Genomic DNA, 7,082 nt, shown 5'->3' on the forward strand with positions numbered 1-7,082 from the left:
AAAAAAAAAAAAAAAAAAAAAAAAAAAAAAATTAAAGTAATTGAAAGCAAATTGGCTTTCTAGGAGTGAAAACTTTTGTTTTATAGACTTCCTATTTATAAAGTCAAAATATCTTGCTTTGTTTACCCAGATATTGTTTGTTATAAAAAACAGCCTCCCATCATTACTCTACATCTTTAGTTGATTTTATTGTATGTAAGAAAACAAAAAGAGTTAATCTGCACTTCCAAACCCAGAAACCTTATTCAAAACTCAGAAATCTTATTCAAAACCCAGAAACCTTGGGAGGCTGAGTCAGGAGGATCACAAGTTCAAGGCCAGTTTGGGCACTTAGCAAGACCTTGTTTCCAAATAAAATAAAAAGGGGTGGGGATGTAACTCAGTGGCAGAGTATTTTTCCCTAGCATACCCAAAGCCCTGGGTTCATTCCCCAGCTCACTGGGAATGTGTCTTATGAATATAGCAAGATCTTTAGGCCATTTTACCTTAATCCTTGAATCCAAGTTCAGTGAGCCTACCACCTCCAGTTGGGTTATTCAAAACCCAGAAACCTTTCTTTCTGTGTTTAGGTCCTAGTTACATGTGACTTACGTGCCTGGTCTGCTGCCTTTTACCTAACTCCTAAATCATGAGGTAAGTAAAGATTTAATACCAGTTATAGTTATGTGACCTTCGTTCTGAACTTGTATTCTGTTAATGTTTTTAATTGCTAAGCACTCTTCTGGCATTACTTTTTTATTAACAAATTATGTATATTACAATTTTGGCCAGGTTATTTTACTCTGTTTAAATGTATAATTTTGTGTTACTGTCCATGAGTTAGTAGTCCTAGATAGATCTATATTTTCAACTCATTGAATGTAGAATTACCCAAGTAAACTTCAAATAGAAAATACCGTGAGGGTTTTTTTCTGTAGTCTGTTATTTGAGTCAGCTCTTTCAGAATGAATTTTATAACATATCCTCATCCATCTTTGAATCAACTATAATTCTTGTTTTTCCAAGTGTCTATTCACTGACACTAAAGCTTTCTAAATATTCTAGTTGAGTTCATTTGAACCTATTAGATACCAAGCTGTGGGGAAATATAAAGACCATTACAGAGAACAGTCCCAGTCCTTATCTTAAAAGAACTTAGGGAACCTCAGACATTGTGACTAGACTTCCTTGGGATTTGTTGTTGTTGTTGTTGTTTTATACAAAAAAGATAAGACAAGCTTCTCCATTTAGCTCCCTATTTGGCAACTCAAAGAAATTCAAGTTCTTTCTAGAAGTGTTGTGAAATTATGAAAAGTAACAGGAACTAGGAACAGTTGCTATTTGATATGTTTACCCAGATGATAGGGTAGAATCATTTGTTTTAATGATTTCTGGATTTAAAGTGTTGGTATGAAATCTGAACATGCATAAGACTGTCCACCTAAAATCCCTGAGAACAAATCTTAGGCACATCGTAGTTTTGGGAGCTAAGTCCTGTTTATTTTTCCATGTTTAGTTCCTTTTATATTCTGTGATATGCATACTACATATTGCCCTTTTTTTTTTTTTTAGTTGGACACAATACCTTTATTTCACTTATTTATTTTTATGTGGTGCTGAGAATCGAACCCAGGGTCTCATGCGTGCAAGGTGAGTGCTCTACCACTGAGCCACAACCCCAGCCCCCATATTTCCCATTTTTATCCATGTAAGGTTTAGCTTTTTGGGGGGTGGTGGGTAACTCTACATTGAACCTCCAAGGGTGCTTAACCACTGTGCCACATCCCCAGCCCTTTTTATATTTTATTTAGAGACACAGTCTTGCTAAGTTGCTTAGGGCCTCACTAAGTTGAGGCTAGCTTTGAATTTGTGATCCTCCTTTTAGTCTCCCGAGCCACTGGAATTACAGGCATGCACCACTGTGCCTGGGTAGATTTTAGCTCTTCATCCATTGAAAGATTTTTGCATTTGATCAATTTCATAGTTTAGATAAATATACTAAGGCATTTTAAATGATGAAGTTTTTGATGAAATTTTTTATAACTTTTCATCTTTAGTAGGCCTAATAGAAGGCCTAAAATTTGTTGAAGTATAATTCTGTGGAAAAGCTGGTGGGCAATTGTGTTTTTACTTGGTTGTTGCTATTCCAGAAATCCAAGTATTTTTAGTAGTATATTTTCATCTCTTTATATCTTGACGTTTTGTTTAAAAACAGTAAATTCAGTGCCATATTGATCTCTTCAGTGTTAGGAAGGTAATAAAATTTTCTAAATTTCTTTTTGAAAATTTCCTCCTAGTAGATTTTACATTATGAAACTTGATGCTACAATCAATTTCCTCAGCAAACAGGAGGTTTAGAATGCTCTTAGCAAATCTGTTGTTACTCCACCACAGTCTCTGGTAATGTATATCTCTGTTATTTATGATAGAAAATCAGTACAAAAGCTTATAAAGCAAAGTTGAAGTTTGTTAGACGTAAATGGTATACAAAAATAATTGGAAACAGATATGATTCCCTAAACCACATATTTCTCAAGCTGCTTTCTTTCAACCAGTCTCCTAATTTCACGGCTGCCCAAATTATTTCTGCCTTTGCCGTAACCTAATCATGACTTACAAATTAAACTCAAGAGTAAAATTCAGCAATAGGTCTTCTTTTCAGAAAATCTTTATAGGAAGAACATCCAATCACAAATTATTGAGGCTCAAAAATCATAAGGTAGCCAGCTGTGGCAGCACACGCCTGTAATCTCAGTGGCTCAGGAGGTTGAGGCAGGAGGATCTTAGTTCAAAACCAGCCTCAACAATTTAGCAAGATTCTCAGCAACTTAGACCCTGACTCAAAATAAAACATAAAAAAGACTGGGGATGTGGCTTAGTGGTTAAGCACTCCTGGTTTTAATCCCCAGTATAAAAAAAAAAAAAAAAGAATCATAAACCAAAGTCTTTAGTGCCTTGTCAGAAATGAAACTGCAGGTGATGGAAGGAAGCTGACACAAATATAACAAGTGGAAGAACAGAGGAAGCCCAACTATCAAGGATACCATTATGACTAATAAAACTAGGGATCCAAGATGGTTTACACCTGTAATCCTAACTACTTGGGAGACTAAGGGAGGAACACTGCAAGTTTGAGGTCAGCCTGTCTTAAAGTGAAATTTAAACAAGGAAAGGGCTCAGTAGTAAAGCACTTGCCTAGTATGTGCAAACCCTGGGTTTGATCCTCAGCAACACCAAAAAAAAAAAAAGACTGACAAATCTTTACATGTCATTGTGATGATATACACTTGTGTGTTCAAAGTGGAATGATAGGTTTTTATGATGCTAGAACAAGGTTTTTAGTGTGGATGGCCAAGACAAGCTTTTGCCATTATTTTCTTATAACTTAAAATAGATTAAGGGGCTGGGGTTGTGGCTCAGTGGAAGAGTGCTCTCCTAGCATGCACGAGGCACTGGGTTCAATCCTCGGCACCAAATAGTGTAGAAATAAAGATATTGTATCCATCTAAAAATAAAAAATAAATATTTAAAAAATTTTAAAAAATAGATTAAGAGCTAATCGGTACCTATATAAAAATGTCAGTCTCCCCCCTCCCCCAAACAGGCAAAGAGTTTAATTAGCCTGTGGTGCGTCTAACCTATCCCTATTTTCTCCAGACTACATTTGCCTGCCTCCCTTCCTAAAACAACACTCATTTTGGGTGTGGGAGGCATGTCTAGACATTCCAGTTATAGTGTCCCATTTTAGTTTGGAGTGAACGTAAAGGCTTACTGAGATATTAACAGGTGGGTCTCTAGGTAAAATAATCTCTGAAGTATTTACTAAAATAAGAAGCTCTTCCTGGGGCTGGGGTTGTGGCTCAGGTTCGATCCTCAGCACCACATAAAAAATTTATAAAACAAAGATATATATATATATAAATATAAAAAGAAGCTCTTCCTACTCAAAAAATAAATTTTCTCTAATAAATAATAATTTTTAATTGTGGTAATCTCTCCCAAAAATCTCTGCACTATGAACTCATAACCTTGGAGAACTATTTCAGAGACTTAAGTTATTTTAATTTAAACCCATTGTCAATATTATAATTGTATTTATGGTAAGTTCTAGAGGTGCAAGAACTTTTTTGTTCTGTGTAGTAAAAATCTCAAGAATAGTATTTGGCACATAGTAGACGTCAACAAACATTTATTGTATGAACGTTATGTATGATTCCATAGGTAATATATTTCTATTAGCTCATTAAAAACATTTATTTCTAATCTCAAAATTGTTTCCTGCAAATGCAAATGACTAACAACATATTAAAAGCTGCTTAAACATTTCCTGTTTTATTCCTTGCCAAACTATAGTTAGAATATTGTTTGTTTCGGTATTTTTTTTAACTACTTATCAATTAATGGTTTTATCAGCAAAGTACTATACAGAATTAAACAGTGTTAATGTATAACTATGCCAATTACACCCAACTAGTTAAATCACATGCATGGCAAAAATATATATAGCGAAACAGAAATACTGTGCCTACCGTATAATGCTAATATGGGAACTATACCAAACATATCACCCCCAAAATAACTAGGTTGACTTTTCTGCAGAAAACAAAAGGTAAGGGCTGCAAAAAAGAAAGACCAAAAAAAAAAAAAAAAGAATAAAAACTTATTCTAAGGGAATTTCTTCTTATATAGACCATTATTTTCAGTTGTTTTCCCTAAAATTACTATTATTAAAAGTATGCTTTTTCACGATACATAACCCTTTTTTTTCTTCTTGGTTGGTACTGCAGATTGAACCCAGGGGTGCCCATCCCCACACCAGCTATATCCCTCAGCCCTTTTTATTTTTCCTTTTGAGACAAGTCTCTATAAGTTGCCCATGTTGGCCTTAACCTTGCAATCTTCCTGCTTCTCAGCCTCCTGAGTCACTGGGATTATAAGCATATACCACCACCACATCTGACTTCTATTTAATCTTTTGAGGTACTCTTAAGAGTTCTTAAAATTTTTCCCTACAACCCAGAACTCAGAAATCTATAAATAACCACTAGGAATGTCAATTTTACTAAGTGGAAGTATATCACAAGAAGGGTGGGGCTGCGGATGTGGCTCAAGCGGTAGCGCGCTCGCCTGGCATGCGCGCGGCACTGGGTTCGATCCTCAGCACCACATACAAATAAAGATGTTGTGTCCGCCAAAACTAAAAAATAAATATTAAAAAGTTCTCTCTTTCTCTCTTTTAAAAAAAAATAAGGGTGGTTGAGCAAAATTTGTGACGGTATGAGAGAAAATGGATCATACTATACTGAAATAAATCCTCCTAATCCCTGATAAACACACTATCTTTCAGGTGTGGTTTCTTCCTTTTTTTCCCCCCTTCTTCTTAAATACATATATATCCATGTAATCTGGTAAAAATTAAGTCTTTTTCCCACACTAAATCCCACTCAACCATTTTCATCTCCAAAGGCAACCTGTATCTTTGCTGAAAATTACATGTATTTATTTTTTTAAAGTATATGTCTTTTACATAAATGGAAACTGCATATATTTTTTTTCTAGTTCATGCATTGTTTTGCACCTTGCTTTTGCTCCCACTGGTAACATATTTTGACATTTCTTCCTTATCAGCTTATAAACCACTACTTCATTCTTTTTAATAACTGCATATTGATGAACTTTGAGCTTATTTCTAACCTTTTGCTATTAGCATAATATGCTTTCTTACTTGAACGTAAGCTACTCGAGAATAAGAATTTATGTCTCTTTTTTACAGTACTGGGGATAAAACCCACCCAGGGCCTTGCACATGCTAGGCAAGAGCTCTACCATTGAGCTACATCTGCCTTTTCTGAAATAAGCTCTTGCTAAGTTTCTTAGGGCCTTGCTAAATTGCTGAGGCTTGAACTTGCGATCCTCCTCCCTCAGGCTCCTGAGTCCCTGGGATTACACCACACCAGGCTTAATTAATATAGTTTTGTTGTTGTTTGGTACTGGGGATTGAATCCAGAGGGACTTTACCATTTAGCTACATCTTCAGCCCTCTTTAGTTGTTTTTTTTTGTTTTTTTTTTTTTTGGCGGTGGGGGGGAGGTGAGGGGAGGGTCCTGCTAAATTGCTTAGGGCCTCACTAAGTTCCTGGGGCTGGCCTCAAATTTGTGATCCTCCTGCCTCAGCCTCCTGAGTCACTGGGATTACAGGCACACACCACCATGCCCAGTTGAACATTTTCACTCAACAGCCTTTAACTTGACTATGTGCAAAGCACATGCGCTTTTTTTTTATTTTAATAAATACCTCTTCTGGGTATTTATCCTAGTATTTAAAATGACATACATAACACCTATAAGAGAAACTATTAAATCAAAATATGCATATTTTAAATGTTGGTAGAGATTATTCCAAAGCTTTTCACTAAATTTAGGTATTGATTAGTAACAAAGGTTTTTAGTGTTTTAATTAGTAATAAAGATTTTTAGTATTTAGCACCTTTACACAAAACAGTATAAAAACTGTTAAGGTAGATCAAGAAGTTCCATTCAAGTAAGAAAAAGTTGTAATAAGAATTGTGATACATTCTGTTGTCAAGTACTTAAAAAATAAAAGCAATTTTTAAAAAGTTGTTTTTATGATGGCATCAAATCTATACAGAAGGGTTGCTGGGTGTATAGGTCAGTTCTAGAATACATGCTTGGCATATGTGAGACCCCAGGTTTGATCCCCAGCATCACCAAAAATAAAGGAAGAATGGTTAATTAATATATTTAGGAAAAGAAAATGACCTCACAGAAAAGATTCAGTTGAAAGTGCGTTATCCATTTTCAGCATCATCACTGTTACCAAGTGCCTACCATACGCCAAGCAACATTATTGAGTACTTTATCTCCTTTAATCCTATCCCCATGTATCCTATGAGGAAGACATCTTTATTATACTTAGCTAACAGATGAGCTGAAACACAGAGAGAGGTTAAATGTCTTGCCTAAGTCACAGTTCATAATTGACTGAGCTGAGCTGGGATTAGAAATAAGCAGTCCAGGCTATAGTTCAATTGGTAGAGTGCTTGCCTAGCACGCACAGGTCTCTGGGCTCAACCCCCAGCACCAC

At 35.6% G+C, this 7,082-nt stretch overlaps 1 long non-coding RNA gene across 6 annotated transcripts in view; it reads left to right on the forward strand.

The window, feature by feature from the left end:
• The window catches only part of LOC107141018, a 98,721-nt gene that overhangs the window by 53,843 nt on the left and 37,796 nt on the right, over window positions 1-7,082 (forward strand). For 3 of the 6 annotated variants that reach the window (XR_007346770.1, XR_001503374.2, XR_007346771.1), the window contains exon 6: window positions 570-633. This is a non-coding gene — a long non-coding RNA (uncharacterized LOC107141018). Of the gene's footprint in view, window positions 1-569; window positions 634-1,551; window positions 1,630-2,279; window positions 2,380-7,082 lie in introns of all 6 variants that reach the window. The other 3 variants (XR_007346769.1, XR_007346768.1, XR_001503375.2) reach the window with 2 other exon arrangements.

The sequence above is a fragment of the Marmota marmota genome, unplaced genomic scaffold (assembly GCF_001458135.2).
Source record: "Marmota marmota marmota unplaced genomic scaffold, marMar, whole genome shotgun sequence".
Lineage (NCBI taxonomy): Eukaryota > Metazoa > Chordata > Mammalia > Rodentia > Sciuridae > Marmota > Marmota marmota.